The 21,008-nt window shown below is 39.9% G+C and overlaps 1 protein-coding gene across 4 annotated transcripts in view; it reads right to left on the minus strand.

The window, feature by feature from the left end:
• med16 (mediator complex subunit 16) overlaps positions 1–21,008 on the minus strand; it is a 96,215-nt gene that overhangs the window by 12,651 nt on the left and 62,556 nt on the right. The gene's annotated exons all lie outside the window — the stretch shown is intronic.

Genomic DNA, 21,008 nt, shown 5'->3' on the forward strand with positions numbered 1-21,008 from the left:
TTGATATGGGTCATTGTGTGACAGCTGAGAAAAATAACAAAACCTATTCAGGCTATAGGTAAAAAAGTAAATAAAAGCATTTTGTGAAAGGGAAGAAAGCTTTCTAACTACACACTATGTATTTGTGTAGATGTGCATCAAAAAGGACAGAGGCAAAAAAATGTGAACATTAAAAAGATATTTGTGTGAGGTTTAACATTTCACAATATGTGAAACAAATTATTTAAGCATAATTAGTCATTCATTGATTATTGCTCATTTTGTGATTTATTTGAAGGCTACACTCAGCTCAAACTTATTTTCTGACACGTCTGTCTTAGGCATTTGACTTGGTGACCAATGTGAAGCAATTTCTTTTTAGCTATTTGTGCCATCACATCTTTTCTCAGTCTGTTCTTTCATCTATACTACAATTCCAGGAATGTCTCTGTGCAAGTTTTATAGTGTGTTTTTAGTGGAAAAATTAGCTTGAGAACTGGGCACTGTGCAAAGTTGTAATTGACCAACTTTGCAAAGATGAGTAAAAAGCGTTATAAAAATGTTCTCCTTTGTAATTCAGCTTAATGTCACATTGGTCACATTTTGAACAATCTTCCCCTGTTTAGATCAGGGGACTGAGATGGCCATGGCAGAAAACTGATTTTGTGTTAAGTTATCAATTTGTTTATTGATTTAAACGTGTTTAAAAAGTCTAAAAAATCCAACGTGACTAAGCTGAACTACAAAAAGGTGAGTTTTTAGGAATAGTGAATTTATATCTTGCGCAAACCGATCATCCAAAAATTAACATTGATCGCTCACACTGACACAGCGACACTGTGTTTAGTTGAAATGCTGTAGGTGTATTGCTCTGATGTGTGGTTTGTGAAAATGTTATCATCCTATTAAGTGCACAGCTCTCTATTACAAACACATTAAAGACAAGTGGACTGCGAAGGATTGTGAAAACTACAACAGGTCACCGGACTCCACACCGGCTGAATCAAATTAGTAAAAGTGAGTAGGCCGAATTCTGGAAAGTTATTAGTTACAATTGTTGCTGTGTAGACTACCCAAACAACACATCACGGGTTAGCCTATTGTTTAGCCACAGGAGTATTTAGGAGGTGGACCCAAGCACAATGATAAAGAGGAAGGATTGCAGAAACACTGCCTTTACTTTAAACAAAACAAGAAGAACACAGCGGGGATACGCACAGACAGATCTTTAGAGAAACAACAACTGACCAAGACTGGACACAAAACAGGCAGTAAATACAAAACCAAACAAGACATTGTTGAAAGCAACAACACTAACAAGAACTTAAACCATTCAACAAGACACAGGTGAAAACAATTGACAGAATAGGGAAACACTAGGGCAGGGATAACCAAGAACTACACTGAACATGAAAAGGGCACGGCCGTGGCTGTGACACCTATAAACAGTGATTTGATTTCCATTGCTTTGTTAGGCATCAAACGAGGACTGTAATTCAAAAATAAGTTTTTTAGGTATACAGATCATTTCCGTATTGCTTTTACAATGCCGATACGGCCAGGTGTTGACTGGGCATAACACTGATTCAGCTTCTTTCAAAGCGTTTTCTTTATGGATGAAATGCTGGCTAGCTAACAGAAAGACAAGATACTCTATTTCAGTAAAGATCAATGAATTTTATTACATGCATTAATGCATTTATTAAACAAACATAACACAAAACCAACCAACCAACATCTTAATCACCGCCTGCATGCACATGGTCTGTAACTTGATGATTCAGGCATACTCCTGGCAGTCGGTTGTTGGTGTCGAAATGAGCCGCAATAGGCATTGGACACTAACACTATTCCTACCACGATTAGCCTCCTTGGTTGGTTTCTTGTAGCATGAATATAGCAAGCCTCATCTCCCCACCTCCATCAGAGATACTGACCCGACCTTCAAGAAAAGGCTAAAGACGCACTTGTTCCGGGAGTACAACGGTACTTAACCCTTGTGCTGCCTTCGGGTCACATGACCCAAAGGTTCACAACGAACCATCGTTGTGTTTACCCAATTTTACCCAATACAAAAACAAATAAATAGCATTTTCTTTTAACCTTCGCAATGTGGGGGGTCTGAGACAGCCCGACAGTTAAAATAAAATTCCTCACTTTGTTTTTGTATGCGGTAAAGTTGTCGCAATACGACGGTGGGTCACAATGACTGATGGGTCAGAATGACCAGGGGGGTATTCCAGGTAGCGGGTTTAACAAACTCTGAGCCTAAGTTGAGTTACTTTAAAATTGGAAACTCTGAAAACTCGGTTCCAGAAAAGCTGATTTGAATTTGTTAACTCAACTCGGAGTACATCAACTCTGAGTTTAGCGCGCGCATGAGAACTATTAAAAGCCAACATCAATGGAGCTCCGATACTGGGATCAACCATGGCACCCAGCAACAAAAAACCTTGTCCTACTTCACCACACTTCAGATATAAGTTTTATTTTGTGTTCAATCTGAGCACATATTACGGAAAAAAAGCAACACGGCTGTAGCAGCGTATACAATTGGCGTGGGAGACAAACTGCCAAGTCAATGCATACATTTGATGTAATAGCCAGTCCATACCGTTAATATTACAGAAGAAAAAGTGGGAGACTTAATAAAATAGCATGTTCAATGTTATATTAAATATAAAAAACATACTACAAACAGGTAAGACATATTTTGCTTAAGCTATACGCTTGTGATTGTAGCCTCGAAGTCACCTTGGTTTTAATCATATATCGACATGATACAAAGTAAATATCAATTGGTGCCTATTTCAACTTGTAATAGCAGTTTCCCCCAACAGAATGCTTTTCAAATCAAATCAAATCAAAATGTATTTGTATAGCCCTTTTTACATGCAAGCATGTCGAGGGGTTCACATACGCCCATAGAACTCCCCCTCAACCAACCTAAACCCTCAAGGAAGACAAGGAAAAACTCCCAGAAAAACTCACTGCAGGAGAAAAAATTGAAGAAACCTTGGGAGGAGCAATTCAATGAGGGGGATCCCCTCATTGAATTGCTACAAAATACAGGAATTTTTGTATTTTGGCTATATTGACTATATTACGTAGATGGAAAAATGCAGTTCTGGTAATTTGCTTAATATTTTCATCAAAGGATGATGACGATGATAATTAAGATGACGAAGAGACATTGACTGCTGCCGCAGAAAATGGTTGCAGAGAATTATGTATGGTAGCTACTGGTAGTTCTCTCCCCATGTACTTTTATTTACAGGCTTGTGTGGAATTGTCAGTTACACTGACATTATGAGAATAATGAATATAAAAAACGATTTGCACATTCTGATCCTGTTGAACAGAGCATGGATGCAGTATACAGTGATATGTTCATTTAATGGCAGGTGAATTCTGCATGTGGAACTGTGAAATGTAATGCAATCCCATGTATTCCCAGTTACAAGTAAATGAGTTGTACAAATTGCACCTCATGAAGAATTGCCAAAAACTGACCAAGAGATGGTGTAGGCCTACTTAGGGTAGAATAATAAAGGATAATCTTGAAAAAGATTTACTGGAACACCAGTTACAGGAGGATGCATGTAACAGGTGATGTTAATTGTAGAAACAATAATTTATATCAATATTAATTGTTGAATTTGCTGAATTTCTATTTTGACCAAGAGATGGTGTACTTAGGGCAGAAGAATAAAGGCTGATCTTGTAAGGCTATCAACCTGCCCCCACCTCTCATATGGTAAAATCTGGAGTTACTGGATGGAGTCTCAACTTGATGGCTCTTACACATCATTGTGTAACTTACTGTGGCATTGCTAGTCATGTTGATAAGTAAGGGTCAAGATTGTGGTGTTATTAGTTGTTTTGGGTATAAAAGGAATTGTGAAGCATCTGTGGATTCTTGATCTCCTGAGACCTTCTCCTCAGCTCTGGCTTGTCCTACTTGTCCTAGAGGAAGTCCTTCTTCCTCACCTCTTGCTTTCTATCTCTAGTTTACAATAATCATGGTAGAGTAGGTAAGAGTTAACCTTCATTGATTTCATTCATTTGCAATATGATTATATTATTTAACCTTCCTTTGACCATTCTTGCTCTGATTTAACCCATAGAGTCGAATAACTGTAATTCCATTGGTATTGGCATTATTTGGTTAATGTTAATACACTGTTCAGTTTCCCATCTTCCTTCAAACCATAGGGGAATTAGTTTCATTTGTTTGGCCAATATTGACCCCCTACAATGTTGAAATAGATTTGCTGAAACACCAGTTACAGGATGGTACATGGTCACAGGTGAATCATGTAAATTATAGGAACAATAGCCAATAAACATACTCATTGTTAGATTTCTATTTGTAGGCAATGAAGAAGACCAAATACAATTTCAATTATTTGTCTTTATTTCAGTGCCAAAAAGCATTTGGTCAGTTCTGAGTGCACGTCCACGGCGAGTAACATTAGCGATGTTGGCCTAAGGGCTGACAATGTTGCTAAAATACATTACAGATTGTGACGGGAAACGGTAACGTTAACCTAGGGAATTAAAGCACATCGAATCGCAGTCTTAAAATCCTCTCCCGGCGTATAACTAAGCGAATTAAATTTTGTTCGAGATCGGTTGGCTGAACCAGGAAAGGATATCCCTAGTCTGCCAACGCTATCAGGCTCAGAAAGAGGGAGGGTGGCATGGAAAACCTTCTAGCGAGCAGGTTAGTTTCACTGAGTAAGTTACCATGGAAACTTACCAAAAGGTTTCGTTACCTCTCTTTCTGGAACGGAAACCTCGGAGTAAGCCTCTTTTCAGGGTTAAACAACTCAAAGTTTTCACTAAACCTGCTACCTGGAATACCCCCCTGAAGATAACACAAGGGTTAAGAAAGATTTGTTGGATCAGATGTTAGTTTATTTCCTCCAGGAACACAATGACACTTATTGAGGGACTTGTTGCTCTTGTTGGTTAGTTGTAACTGATAAGTACTCGCTGAGAATTATATTATTGTTGCTTGCTTTCCTCCAGGTACACTCTAGCACTTTTGAGGATCATGTTGTTTAATTGTAATTTGTTTAACTACATGCTCTTCTGGTTCTACCCACTTATTTTCTTTTCACAATGTATGCTTCATGTTTTGGCTACCCGCAATGTTTTTTGGGCTATCTCGTTGTTCATTGACCTATGCACTCTTGGTAAAGCTATTTCTTGTAAGTCGCTTTGGATAAAAGCATCTGCTAAATTTAAAATGTAAAGCCACAAATGTATGGCAAGCCGTTTTAACATTTATTTCCAAAAACGTACTAGTCACTATTTTGAAGTTACTAGTAACAATTGTAATAGTTACTAGTAACTTAAGAATAGTTACTAGTATGTAATGAATAGTTACTAGTAAAACTGGAATAGATACTAGTAACTATTGGAATAGATACTAGTTGGAAACAAATAGTAAATATCTGTAAAGCAGAACCCCATAGAATACAATTTGTAAACATTTGCAATTTGTTACTAGTAAAACGGGAATAGATACTAGTAACTATTGGATTAGTTACTATTAACTAAATAATAAGTACTAGTAACTTCAAAATAGTGACTAGTACGTTTTTAAAACGGCTTGCCATACAAATGGGTTTTCGACAGGAATAATGTTCTTACAAATTTAGCCTCCTCGGTCAGTTGTTGGACACAGGAGAAATTACAAAGGTTAATGTAAACATAGCAAATGCCTCAGGCAGAACTGTACATAGTGCTGTATGGTGAATTAAGCCTACACCTATGACAATTGTCTCAACCATTGTTCATGTCATAATTTATGTAATGAACTAAATGTCTAGATGTTTATGGGGTAAGAAAATTTAACACTAGAAGTGCAGAGCCGGTTTTACCTACTAGAAGCGTGGTTAGCAGTCAAATGACCCCTGAGTCTTCAGACAGGGACGTTGTTACTGACACGTTATGGTTGCTAGATGGCGCTGCTTTCATGGAGCAAAGGCACGGTTCACAAAACGGCCTTGTTTAGTTTTGTCTGTTAATTCAGTGTTCTGCCAAGATTTCTGGAGTTCTCTAACAAGAGACGTTCTTCTAAACATCAGGACAACAACTCTTTTCTGCTTCCAGCGGCAGAGTTAGTGGGCATTATAGTCAAAGCCACCCTCGGCTTTGTCCTAGCAGCGAAGCCTCGTAGGAGAGGTAAACGAGCCGGTGCACTGGTGTGACGTTGTCGGCGTGGGGCTCGTACAGCGTTACCGGGGATATTTCTCTCCAACATGCGTTCGCTGAGCAACAAACTGGATGAACTTCAGCTACTGGTGTGGAAAAACAGACACTTTCATTCATCTTCCATTTTGTGCTTTACGGAGACATGGCTGAGTGAACTGATCCCGCTACATCTGTCAGGTTTTAAACTGCTGAAAGCGGATCGAGATCCCTGTGGGACACCAGTGGAGAGCTGGCGGGGGCCTGACACTTTGCCTCCCAAGGAGACCTGGTAGGATCTTCCCGACAGGTAGGATGAGATCCACTGAAGTGCAGTGCCAGTGATGCCCATCTCAGAAAGTCTGGCCAGCAGGATTTGATGGTTAACCGTATCAAACGCTGCAGAAAGGTCCAGCAGAATCATGACGGATGACCTCAAAGCCGCTCTGGCAGACTGGAGGGCAGTGGTGACTGACAGGAGGGCAGTTTCTGTGGAGTGGCCAGTCTTGAAGCCCGATTGGTTGGGGTCAAGCAGGTTGTTCTGAGAGAGGAAGTATCCTTTGATGAATCTTTTACATTAAAACACAACTATTAGTGTATACTCCAAAAAAATGCCACAGCCATAAAAACAAGAACACTCATGAATCAACAACCAACATTTTAAAGTGAGGCTTAATCGTAAAAAAAACTTTTGTGTAGGTTTACATGTGTGGCCTACAAACACAAGCTAAACTTGGCATGTGACTGACTGCCTAGTATGCTCTGACCTGGTGCCTGTAGCCTCGGGGAGGGAGCTGCTTTGAGGTATTGGGGTGGTGCAAGGACTGGGGTCTATTTCCACCTGATCCTGTTTGCTCAGCTTTTTGAAGAAGTCTGCTATCTTACCCTTTCTTTTAATGTTTGAATGAACCCTAAGCAAAAATAACATGTAGGCCTACACATCCAATTACCCACATTTGAGTCCAATCTCAATCTTAAACATGTCCCCATTATTATCTTCAATCAACTACCAGCCTTTAAGTTACTAGATCATGGCTAGCCCTACTCTGAAATACATATTTCAAACAGGCATTATACAATAGCAAACAGGGTAGCTATCTGACTGCAGTGTTCATCTTTTGTAACGTTAATAGATTGATAAGGCATCTCATCAAGGAATCTTAGCAGTTAAAGTACAAAAATAGTGTAGCGACCCAAACAGATAAGACGTGTTGTTTACCAGTAGTGTTCGCGGGGTCCGACATGCCAATCAACCTGCTGTCTGCCAAGCACGGGAATGCCCTGAATGTTCGGATGCCGGGCATCCTGGTGGTTGGCGAAGGGGCATGGAGGGGGGTTGGGCAGGGGGGATGGAGCATTCGAAGTTAAGACCAGGTTTAGCATCTGTTCTTTCTGTTACATCTGGGTTTCACAAGAGACGGTCACTATTGTTTTGTGGGCTACCTTTCTTTTATTTAGCGTGGGCTAGGACCAAAGAGCTGTTTGGCTTACTACCGTATTTTACGGTAAATAAGCCGCGGCTTGTACTCCGATTTTACAGTTTTCTTGTGCGGCTTATATTTCGAAGCGGCTTATAGTCCAGTTTTAGAACAAAAAAGTGTCTTATCTCAAGATCTCTACTGACCGTGCAGCTAATTTTATGCTTAACACTTGAACGGGGGCTTATTACTTGAAAGAGGAATTATTTACCGTTTTCTCAGTTACACTATCAGGGCTTGGAAATACAGTGACTTGCTAAAGTAGGCAAATGGCTAGTAGAACATAACATTTCATAATAATTTCAGTTAATCAAACAGCTGCAAACCCAGTGAAATGTGATAGGCTAGGCTAGCTAGCAAAATAACGCTAGCATCGCTAATAACATTACTAATTCAACTTTGGTAGTCTAACCGAGCTCTTTGTAAGTTCGTTTTAGATGTAATTGTATATGATAGTGTGGACAATAAGACACGGCTCTCAAAAGGTCTCTTTTCATAACTTGTATTTTACCACTGCATCGCCATTCGAACAGCCCTCACTGATTTCACGTAATGCTTTCAGCATCAAGCCTACGGCAACTCCCGAGGGACAAAACACCCTTGTCCGTTGTCACATAGAAAGGTCTGCTACAGTAGGCTATCCTCAGGATTTGCAAGCTAGACTTATAATATATCTAAATAATTTTGTAGACATAATGGATTCTGTCACTAAATGAGTGGGCATTAGCTTAGTTGTTCTGCCTATTGTTGCGTTCGTTCTGTTTTGACATATGTAATGCTATGGTCTATAGTTTAGATAATTTGAGTGTTCACCCTGATTGGGAATGTTGTCCAGTTAGATCGCTATCCAAGCTGTCTGCAGCCATAACATGAACGTGTAAGTGATCATTTGTCAGCATTGGGCCACGCAATGGTAACATTGTTTGCTTATAAAGTGCGGCTTGTACTCCAGTGCGGCTTACACTCTGATTTACAAACACAAAGTGCTCATTCTGGGGCGGTGCGGCTTGTACACGATGCGGCTTATTTACCGTAAAATACGGTAGTAGCCTGTGTACCGTGTAGTTAATAAACGTCAATTCGGGAACTTCATCTTATGCCTGGACGATTGTGCCTTTCTGACCTAGTCAGGTCATTACAATAGATTTCAAATGGCAAAATGATACTGTGGTTGTTTTAAAAGTGTGCTATATTGAGGATCAGGAGGGCAGTTAATACCTCGTTTCTGCAATTGTCATCTCAATTCCCATGGAATATCACTCCATCTTTGTCTCGTCGTTCTCTAGATCCTAGTTATTACTGTCATGTGCTCGTTACATCTGACAGGACTTGTTCACCTGTGTTCTTTGCTCCCCCACAACCGCGTCTCCTAGGCGGGGGAATAAACCTGTCAAACATTCAGCCTCTCGAGTATGTTGGTCGGCTTCAGGCTCGGGAACCGCACTCCCGTCTAAAAATGGCTTTAGTAAACGCCAGATCAGCGTCGAATAAGACCTTTATTTTAAATGACTTTTTCACCAGTCATGACCTGGATTTTCTATTCCTGACGGAGACGTGGGCGAAGGTCGGGGAGTCTACAATGTTTGGTGAACTCTGCCCACCTGACTGTTTCATTAGCTCCCAGAGGAGCACTGGGAAAGGTGGAGGTGTGGCTATGGTCTTCAAGAGCTTGAATAAACTTCAAACTATTTCTGTTGGCTCATACTCATCATTCAAACTGCAGTGTGTTTTGATTGAGTCAGCTTCCACAACAACTTTATGTGCGCTGGTCTACAGACCTCCTAAGAGAGACAAAGATTTTATTGTAGAATTCTCTGAATTCTTATCTCTGGTGGTCCCGCTGTACGACCGCATGCTGCTGTTGGGTGATTTTAATATTCATGTGTGTTGCCCTGGTAAACCTTTGGTCTCTGAGTTTAATAATGTATTGAACTCCTGTGGTTTCACTCAGCACATTGCAGGTGCTACACATGTTCTTGGTCACACACTCGACCTGATGATGTCTTATGGTTTCCCCATTGAAATTAAGGATGCTAGTTTCTCAGATAATTTGCCTATTGTTTTTAATATCTTTACTCATGGTCCTTTATCTACTGTTAGGTCCACTGGTTAGTATTCTCGTTTTATTAATTATATTACTGTAGCCAATTTTTCTGACAGCTATCAGGAAAACGCGGCTGAATCATTGATTTTATCTACTGCTCAATACTCTTCTAACGTGGAGGAATTACTCTCACTATTCTACTCATCCTGCTTAACCATTTTGGACTGGATTATTGCTCCTCTGAAGAACAATGAAATCCTACCCTTGGCTCTATGATAATGCCCGATTCTCTGAGGCGGGCCTGACGTATGGCTGAGAGGAGATGGAAGAAGGACCGACTTACCTTCTCTTATGAGATTTTTAATGAGCTTTCAGAGTGCATCTAAAATGGCTAGATTAAGATAGGAGGGCTAGGAGGGATTAAGATATCTCTCAGATTTAATTAATAAACACTCTAATAGGTCTAATAGACCTAAGATTTTATTTGCTACATTTAATTCCGCAATTAATCCGAGCTGTCATTATAAAGTACCTCCTTCTGGTGAAATCTGTGACAAATTTACGTATTTTTTCCTGGACCAAATTAAAACCATTCGTTCTTCTCTTGATAAATCCCCTGTGGTTAATGTTCTGCCTTTGGTTGCTGTTTCTAATGTTCTTTCTAGTTTTCAACATGTTTCCCTTCCTGCTCTTGGTGACATGGTTAGTGGTATGAAGCCGTCCTCCTGTCCTCATGATATGGTCCCAGAAATTATTCAGAAATATTCTTTTACATCACTTGGACTTAGTATCCAGTCAATTATAAATTTGTCCCTGGATCATGGTGTTGTCCCAGCTTGTTTTAAACATGCTGCTGTTCAACCTCTACTTAAGAGGTTGTGTCTAGACTGCCTTTTCTGTCTAAATTATTAGAGAAAGTTTTGTGGTCTCAACTAAAACTTACCATTTTTTAAGTCATCAGACATTTTTGAACCTCTGCAATCAGGTTTTCAGCTCACCGAATCAGCATTATTGAAAGTGTTTAATGATTTATTGTCTATTGTTGATTCTGGGAATAATGCTGTTTTGATTCTATTGGATCTCACTGCTGCCTTTGATACGGTGGATCATGACATCCTTATCGCGATGTTGGAACACTGGGCTGGGGTAAAGGGGACTGCGCTACAGTGGTTCAGATCCTATCTCACTGACAGGGCCTTTTCAGTCACTATAGACAGCTTTTCTTCTTCCGTAGCTCCTGTTTCCTCTGGGGTTCCGCAGGGGTCAATTTTGGGGCCGATTCTTTTTAATCTGTATATGCTTCCTCTGGGAGATATCATTAGGAAACACAACATCTCGTTTCATTTTTATGCTGATGACACAACTTTATCTGCCTTTGAAACCCAATGATACTGTTCAACCCCTCTTGGACTGCATTGCGGATATAAAAAAGTGGCTTTCAAGTAACTTTCTCCAACTAAACGATGAAAAGACTGAAGTAATAATTTTTGGTCCTGCTGGCCCTAGAGCTAGTCTTGTTAACATGATTATTAATTTTTTCCCTAGTGTCAGTTCTCATGTGAAAAATCTTGGGTTCATGATTGACTCGGACCTTGGGTTAGTCAAGCAGATAAACTCAGTGGTGAAAAATAGTCAGTTACGACTGATCTCTAAGGTTAAATCTGCATTGTCTTTTAAAGACCTTGAAACTGTTATTCATGCTTTTATCACCTCACTTTTAGATTACTGTAATTCCCTTTATGATGGTCTCCCCCAGTCCTCAATCGCCCGTCTTCAGATGGTGCAGAATGCTGCTGCCAGAATTTTATCGTCCACTAGAAAGTTTGACCACATTACCCCTGTCTTGGCCTCTTTGCACTGGCTTCCTGTCCATTTTAGAATATATTATAAAATGTTGTTTGTTTTTAAAGCTCTTAATGGACAGGCCCCTTCATATATCTCGGACCTCTTAAAATTGCACGCACCCATTAGGTCACTGAGGTCTGCGGATAAGCTACTTTTGTATACTCCCTGATCACGCTGTATACGTACAGGTGATAGGGCCTTTGCAGTTGCTGGTCCTAGACTGTGGAATCAGCTTCCCCTTTCTATTAGGCAGGCTCCCTCATTGTCTGTTTTTAAATCCAGGCTTAAGACCGACTTATATGTTCTGGCGTTTCCCACTACTTGAGTTGTGATGTCACTTGTTTTGCTGTTGTTGACTGTTTTGTATTTTGTTTTTACAATGTATTTTATAGTGTTTTTTAAATGTATTTGTATAATTATTTTTGTGCTTTTGTTTGGCACCTCGGTCAGCCTTGCTGTGTTGAGAGTGTGCTTTATAAATACATTTTACTTACTTACTATATAACTGAAAATGAAAAAACGAAATTGAATCAACAACACCACAGTACGACAACTGTGCTGTTAGCTGCTAAGGGCTAAACAAAAACAGAGACATTTCTCTTATCTGAATCTGTTATGGAACCAAATTGCCAATATGCATCTTTTTCTATGGCTCTGAGGCCCATCAACTCAACTTTCATAACATCTTGTTCAGGAAGCCTCAACCCCAATGCTAAACCTTAAAACGATAACTGTAATATGATGATCGTCTTCCATCGCTGGCGCTGTATCAGACGCTGGCGTTTGTGAACGACTGGTAAACTGTGGAAATATCCCAGATTGAAAAAAATGCGCTGCCAGATGTCAAAAGAAACACTTTTTTTAACAAGATAAATTAAATGTCAATCAGCATCCAATTGCCAGGGATATACAATTGGACTGTCCTGAACTATCACTTCAACAGAGTACCCGCCTTCAACGCTTGTCAATGGAGAGACTGTACTGATGAAATGTACGAGAGACTGGTAGGACCAGGCTAGTCAGTCACCACCAGGTGTATAGAATAGCAAAAGGAGGTGCACCCCTGGAACTTTTCCCTGCAGCATGGGAATTTTTCGGGTACCGAAAACAATCACACGGCCACGGATGAAGGAAATACAACTTGTAAGACGTGTTTAAGAGTGGTTGCTAGAGGAGGCAATACGTGTGATATCCCATCTACAGGAGCTCCACCCGTCACTATTCGCAAAATTCAAGATAACAGTGTCTTGAAATGAACATTTGCAACAAGTTAAGAGAGTTAGCGTGTTTAGCACTGGTGAAATAAACTTTGAACAGTACTATTGGCATGCTACCAACTGAGGCAGTAAAAATGGCTAATTAACTAGCTAGCATCAGCTAGTTTCATGTTAAGTTACACCTGAACCATAGAAAAAAAAAATCGGGGGAAAAGCAGATTAGCCTAATAGTTTTTTCAAATCTCGCGCATTTGCTGAGAGACACACATTTCAAACATTTCTCACGCTGAGAAGCGCAGATTTCTGCAGAGTTTATAGTTGTCTCGAGTTATAAAGAGTTATAAACCAGACAATAAGAAACATGGTATGGTAATCTCAGGCCAAACTTTTGATAAGACTTGAGAGCCCTGATACTACATTTCTGCGATTTAGTAAAACAATTGGGGCCTACATTTAGCTGGTTTCACATATATATATATTTTATTTAAGTCTGCTACCGTCTGTGTGTGTATAACCGAAATTAAAACAATTATTATGTTTTGTTCTTTTTAGTAAAAAAAGTTTCAGTTCTTTAAAATGTTTTGAAAAAAATACTGTTATCCTGGGATGGTTGGTTTAATAAAATTTGAAAGGTTGATGACTTGAAAATTATACTGACTGTCATTTGCATCGACTATTTAGGAAAATCAGAGAAAGATATCATTTGCATAATAATTTGGAACGTGGTGTATTAGTCAGTTGTTTCTTTGGAGTGTGTTTAAGAGCGAGATAGACGAGCTGGCATACACAAGCAGAGGAGACACTGAAACCCATAGGCTACATCACAAACCAACTGAGAAATTTGGGAAGATTAACGTCACAAAGTTAATCAACGAAGATGAGAAGTAGCCGAGGCCTACATGTAGTTGTATGCCCGACAGCACGTATTTGACAAAGACTACGGCAACAAAAAGCCAAATGTTGCCACGTTATGTTGGGATGCTGTTGGAGCAACAAGTTGCCTAAATATAGCCTATGCCATGTTTATGTACCATGTCAGCTTTACATGTGAAAAAGAAAAGCTCAGAGAAGGCTTGGTAACCGGCATGGAGAAATGCGTGTAGTGTGAACAGCCTCGCACCATTCGTAGCCGATCGTGGCGCTTTGCGGCCAGTGTGTCCCAGGCGTAAGGCAAAATAGTGGATCCTCAAACTATAGTCAGTATGTCTATTGAAGGAGCTTTTGAAATGGTCTCATAAACATTCAAGGGTCTGATAGATCCAGTTATCCTGTCAAAACACTTATTTGTTCTTTATTTATTGACAGGGCACGGTCCAGGAATTGCTCAAATGAGATAAGTTTATTAGTTTGGAACTTCTAAGCTACAAGTTACGATCTCTGCTTGCTCTCTCGTTTATCCTGCTTTCAAATGTGTGCTCCTTGAACAATAAATTGGACTGTAGCTTGTGTGTTTACATCAACACGAAATGGTGCAAAAAGTCTATGCTAGTTTCTAATTAAGCTACTGCTCATCGCTGGTGGAGCTTATGACTGTCGTGTTCACACTTGTAGTTCAGTTCTCTTGGATCTCTTGGTCCAGACCAACAAATAAAATGATAGCCTATATTTAGTCCTGGTTCACTAACAGAGCAATCGCATCAAAGTTCGTTTTCATCGAACCCTCAAGTAAAGTTCCCTTCAAGAGGTTTCAGAGCACATCTTTAGTGTGTTCGGTTAACATTTCTGGCAGTGTCTGGTCAGTGGGGTATCCCGTCCCCCGTCCCAAAGACTGCATAGCAAATCAATTCATGTAATCAATTACATGAATGTTTCAAACAAAACAGCGTTCCTCCAGAAGCTGCATGAAACAACACAGAAATACATTTTTACCGTGCACATGCAAACGTGAGCAACAGGTAAATAACTAAATGTACTGTAAGGTTGTATCTTTGTCTTTGAACCAGAGGTGTAAACGATTAAGCCTATGTCATGTAACTCCTACTCAGTAGTGTTTTTGGACACATACCCTTTTTTTTGCTAAAACATAGACTTGACATTCAATGTAAAAGTTCATTCTGAATTAGCCCGAACAGAGGCCTGTGTGTGAACCCTCTAAAATGGTCACTCATTTCAATTTGAATAAGGTAATACATATGTAATGCATCCTAGATGTTTTTGAGTATATAGGTGACATTATACTAAACCCAACAAAACTAAATTCACAATTACAGCAATTCAGAAGATGGTGGAAGAGAATACTGACATTTGATATTGCTTGCCTCATTGAAATGTTGTTGGCAGCACAGTGTATACCATTTTGCTTAAACAAAATTCATCCTTGACTACGTAAACCACCCACCCCCCCACCCCTCCTCCCTGGGAACAGTCATTTTCCCGCAGTCTTGCAACAGGAGGGGCTCCACCATCAAAGTTGCCCAAGACCGAATCATTGAACCTGCTTTGCTGTTCCAACGGTTCCTGATCATGTCGAAAACTGAACAGTTTTCACTGGAAGATGTAATGAGCTATGAGCTCATTTCCTGCAGCCCTGTTCGAAGGAAAGGGAATCTTCCGTATAGCCAACAAGCCCCAACTAGCGCAGGCAGTCACTGAGTTCTCAAGCAAGAAATCTAACAAAACTGTCCTGGATTCCATCCCACCAATTGAGTCCAATGTCCTTGACGGTGGCTCCCTGGTTCACCGCTTGGCATGGAAAAAGGGTGACAGTTACGGTGCCATTGCACAGTCATATGTAGACTTTAACATACACCATTATGGTAAAGCAACAGTTGTTTTTGAAGTTATAGCGAAGATCCTTCCATCAAAGACAATACGCATCAGAGACATAGTGAAAACACTCACCCCATCGTTAACTTCAATGCAGAGACTTAGTTTGTGGGAAGAAAGGATGATTTCCTTTCTAGATCTTGCAACAAACAAGGAATTATCAATCTTATGACCGCGGAGCTGGAGAAGAAGGGCTGCACTGTTATCAATGCATCAGGTGATGCTGACGTGGACATTGTCAAAGCTGCAGTCAAGGCCTCAGAACATCACCCCACAACATTGATAGGGGAGGATACAGACTTATTCTTCTCCTCTCCTCTACTACCTCTACAAAGCTACTAAGGTGTACAACATCAGTGAGATGAAACACGTCCTGGGTAGTGACTTGTGTTCCCAGTTGCTGTTTATTCACGCCCGATACAACTTCACGCATTTTCTGTGTTGACAAACAGACAGCATTCCAGAAACTTGTGAATGGTGAATCAACCATCCAGTCCTGTGCGTGCAAATGTATTTCTGCTCACACATCAAGCAAGGAATGTCATAGAGGACCATGGGACCAAGGCAATGGCAGTGTTGTTTGGCGGAAAGAGTACCGATTCACTTGCCTCTTTGCATTACAACCTTTTTAGCAAGAAAATCCTTACCGCCATATAATTTGTTACCCCAGAACATCTGCCTCCAACTGAGTCCTCAACCAAATACCACTGCCAAAGAGTTTACTTCCAGATCATGGTGTGGATTGGAAAGGTGTAGGGCTGTCCCCACTCAGTTGACTAGTCGATTTTCTGGTCGATATGCTCTTGGTCGACTAAGATTTTTTTAGTCGAGCTGCCGTATGGCAGTGTGAGATCTGATTCCCGCTTGCGTCATCATTGCTGAATTAACAAAATGTTCTACAGAAATTGTAGATTATATTATTTAAGACAAATAAAGCAACTCTAAAAACATATATTTTAAAAGAAAAGGTGTTACTGGTTTCCCTTTCGTTAATCTGCGCTTTGTTTTGGTTTGTTTTTTTGCACACGGCACAAGCACAATTGGCTGCCGAACTACAAACTCTGCCATAGCCTACTTTGTCGGTGTTATTAGTCAAAATGGCAAAGAAATCTGTGGTATGACATTTACATTTACAAAGTACCGGGTGACTCGAAAAGCGTTGAATGCAAACTCTGCCAACAACGGTTTATTTTTCATAGTTCGACGTCGAATATGATGTAGCCTACCACCTGAAAAACGTAAGTTGGCCTAGGCCTACTTCGCTCATGCTAACGCGCTGGGTTGAAAAATGAATATGCCTATTATAAGAATCACATCCAAATAGAATGACATTATCTTCTCCGGCCAAGACAACAAAATATTTCTCTGTTGCACCGTTCCCCACTTGGCTTCTACGTAAGTTTGCATGCTGCACGTTTTCAGGCAGTGATCAGTGCGCTCAGACGATTTGCATGTTAACCCTTGTGTTATCTTCGGGTCATTCTGACCCATCAGTCATTGTGACCCACCATCAATTTTTAATTTGTAGTACATTGTAAGAGATAATACATAATAACCAATCAGGTATTTTGTATTATATCGGCATTCGTTAACAACAGGACTAGTGACACAAGACTTATTATTAGTAATTCGCTTATTTTATAGCGGCTGAATTTTGGAATGTCCAGCAGCTACATTGAGTCAGATCGGGAAAATGTTTATACATTTATGTTTGTCTAGTTGTCAATCTACCTTCTTACAAACGCATTTCTTTCATATTATCTCTTAAAACAGTGAGGATAAACATCACACAAAAGGGTTTGATGAAAAACATTGTGACATTTATAGAAAAAAAAACTTTTCAAATTTCCATTAGTCGATTTTCAGAAGTGTTTAGTCGAGTCTTGGTCGACCAAAGAAAATCTTAGTCGGGGACAGCCCCAGAAAGGTGGCACCCCTGTTTTGACTAATTTTACAGTACCACACAGTTCTAATGAATTTATTCTTTATTGGAATCAAAAGAATGGTTATGAACCACAGAAACCACCAACACTAGGCAAAACGATATGAGAAAGGAGAAATATGCAATTACTTAAGGGAAATTGTACTTTCGCATAAATATTCTTGTAACCAATTGCTTTAATATATAATTGTACTTGTAATCACTTATCTATCATGCAAATATGAATATTAGAATATTACGTGGACAAAACATGTATCAGGCACCAGTATTCCTGGTTTAGGAGGAATACAAAGGAGTAATGGTCATATTTTAAGGAACTGGCGGCCGCCATTTTGAGAATGGGGCCTTTCTTGAAGTCAAACTTTGGTAAACTTTTAGGATACATCTGATACTACTGTAAATCACTGAGAAACCTTTTGTTAGAATTTTTTTTGGGGTCAATCCATATTTGCAGCTGACTAGTAAAAATGTGTAGGTCTTATTTAGTTCTATGTAGTCATGTATTTATGTGTCGTTTCATGCAGCACCATGGTTCTGAAGGAACCCTGTTTCCCTGTAGCAGAGTCCACCTGGCATTGTCAACACAATGCCAAACTAATCAACCCAGTTCTTCCACGGTAGGCTGCTGAGGTTGAGAACTGACTTTGCATATGATGCCCTTATTTTTCAAGAGGAGTCTCAAAGGCTTTTACTTGAGGAGCAATGCCAGATCTAACATCTCTCGCCCCGCAAGGGGGGACGCAGAGATGGCCAAACCATGCCAGTATTCTGCAAGCCAGAACAACGGAATTGACCAATAACGGATGGTACAAAACATTTCTCAAGGACTACACTGCTGAAGGACACTTAAGGGATGATAAGGATTCATGTGTGATAGTGTGTTCTACCCTTCTATCTTTTCTGTGTGATGTATTTGATGTTTTAATGTAACTTCCTTTCATGTTACCATAAGTCAGTCAACTTTGATATCCACTTTATTGTAATTCACTAACAAAACATTTATCAATGTTGTATAGATTACATTTCCATAGCCATTGGGTCTTATTGTATTGCCTTGCAATGCCATTGGATACTAAATGTGTATATAGATCTGGCTATAAGGCCATGAACTCATTCCACCAGCCAACTTTCCTGGAAGAGAATCTCCTTGTTTCATTTGACTGGATATATCATCATTGAAGTAAGTAAATTCCATGAAATAATTTTTTGGGTAATTGTTAGAATATGTAGTTCATGTAAATACTAAGTTATTGTGGAATTCATTCATCACATTTGATCTTCAGCTTGTTTTGTCTTTGTTGTAATTTTACAACGTTGGGTCAAAATGGTAGCTAAAATAGCAATTGCACCTTGCACATTACATGGAGACATTACACTTCTCGAATGTTCAGATACAGGATAAATACTTACAGAAATATAATGTATTTGATGATTCACACTTTACAAATGGGTTATTTGTTATAATTTTCAGTTTAGACCAGATTTGAAGATTTCTAAATCAATGTTATTTCTATGTTAGCAGTGAAATATAGTCAACTGTTTTAAAATCTGGACTTTGATTGTTTGCCCAAATATCTGCTTGTTGCACAAGGCAAATACTGTTTGTGGAATGCTTTGGAGGATGGTTGTTCAGGGAAAAGTGTAAATGTTTTGGAATGTGGGGGTTGCATGTATGGTGCATTGTTCATGGACAGGTGTGAATGTTCTGCAATATGGGGATGTAAGAGGTCTGGGGGGTTGTATCTAGTAGAGAGCACATTAGGCTAGCCAGACAGTATTGTGTGCCTTCAGTGGAATGTATTGCATGAATAAGATTCATTTGCATTGGAATTAGGTATACTTGAACATACTCTGGAGAAAGTAATGTTGACATGGAATCAGACACCAGTGATTCGAGTGATGAGGAGGTGGTTGAAAATGTTGAGGAAGTGGAAAAAGAGAGTCAGAGACCCACTGATTGTCCAACTAGTGATGATGATGGTATGGACATCGAGCAAACCAACACAAGCCAACCAAACCACAACATATGCGCTGTCAAGTGGTATGACAACAGGGCAGTCACACTTGTGTCATCCTTTGCTGGCATTGATCCTGTGCAAAAGATTCAATGCTCAAACTAAAAAAATCCTACATTGAAGTTGAGACCTCATATTGTGGGTGCATACAACAAATACATGGGCGGTGTGGATTTGCTGGACTCATTTGGAGACAAATACAAGTTCCTCATGAAATTGCGCCGCTGATACAGTTACATCTTCTGGCACACTTATCATTGCTGTGATCACCACCTGTCTCCTCTACAAACGGGACGGCAAGACTCTCAATATTCCCAAGAAAAATATGTTGAACAGGAGACTGTTTCAGGCGCAACTAGCTTCCTCTCTCATCCTGACAAACACAGCTGTCAACACACCAAGGAGAGGGCGGCCATCTTCAGCCAGTGAGAGCCCTTTGACATCGATAACAGTGACACCTCAGAGACCTGTGACTGCTCAGAAGAGACCATCCTAAGGTAATGGGGGTCCACCAAATGGGGTCCCAGCCAAGAGGGCATGTGAACCACCAACGGATGTGCGCAGGGACATGGTCGCACATTTCCGGTGAAGACAACGAGAGGACACTGCATAAAAGGATATTGTAATACGCTCTGCAGAAAGTGCAATCTCCGTCTCTGCTTTTCAGAGGAAAGGAACTGCTTTTGGGACTACCATTACACGTGAACAATGGACCCCGGGGTCTTTGAAGTTTTCATTCTGTTTTTATAATATTTATCCAGTTTTTATTTTTTTTAATAAATTCTGATTCATCAAAATATGACTGTTGGGTTATTATTATTAATGAAATGTACTGTTATAGTGCTATGTAAGCAATCCACACTCCAAATTAACCATTAGTTGTTTTGTGTATTTGTCTTGACAGTTTGAGAGCAAATGCTGAAATTCTGCTCCCAACTAGGCCCAACGTTGCATTATTACGTTTCTCTAAAAACGTACAAAAACATATTTTTTGAATTAATCCTTCATTATCTTCATCAGAAGACTCTTGCAGCATCATCTGACTTTTTTTAGACATTATTTTCATGTGTGGGTCTTACAGGGTTATCGGTGACCTAACTTAGACACACCCAAGCCAAGAAAATGTCCAATGAATTGTTTTACTTGCATCAAGACACTCCCCCTTTTCTCTGGAGCGTCGCCGATGCTTCTCCTCTGTATTAATTTGATTAGTGTCTACAACACTGCTCAAAAAGTTTGAGACAAAGGAAGTACCTCACCATTGGATTATAAATCTTTGAGGAAAGACTTGTGATCTCACTACACTGACCCGTTTGACTACGGACCCGCTTCGACCCGCTTCAAACACACCGACAAAGTAAATGCAACTAGCTATATTTCTCAATTCTGTGACATTGGCATGAAGTAATTTACATTGTGCATGTTTGATTGACTACATGTGAACTGACTATTAGTTCACCAAGAGATTCCAGAAATTCAAGATAAGGCCTGATACTCTCCCCTCTCTTGTCTACCGTTTGC

This window comes from Osmerus eperlanus, chromosome 26 (genome assembly GCF_963692335.1).
Source record: "Osmerus eperlanus chromosome 26, fOsmEpe2.1, whole genome shotgun sequence".
NCBI lineage: Eukaryota > Metazoa > Chordata > Actinopteri > Osmeriformes > Osmeridae > Osmerus > Osmerus eperlanus.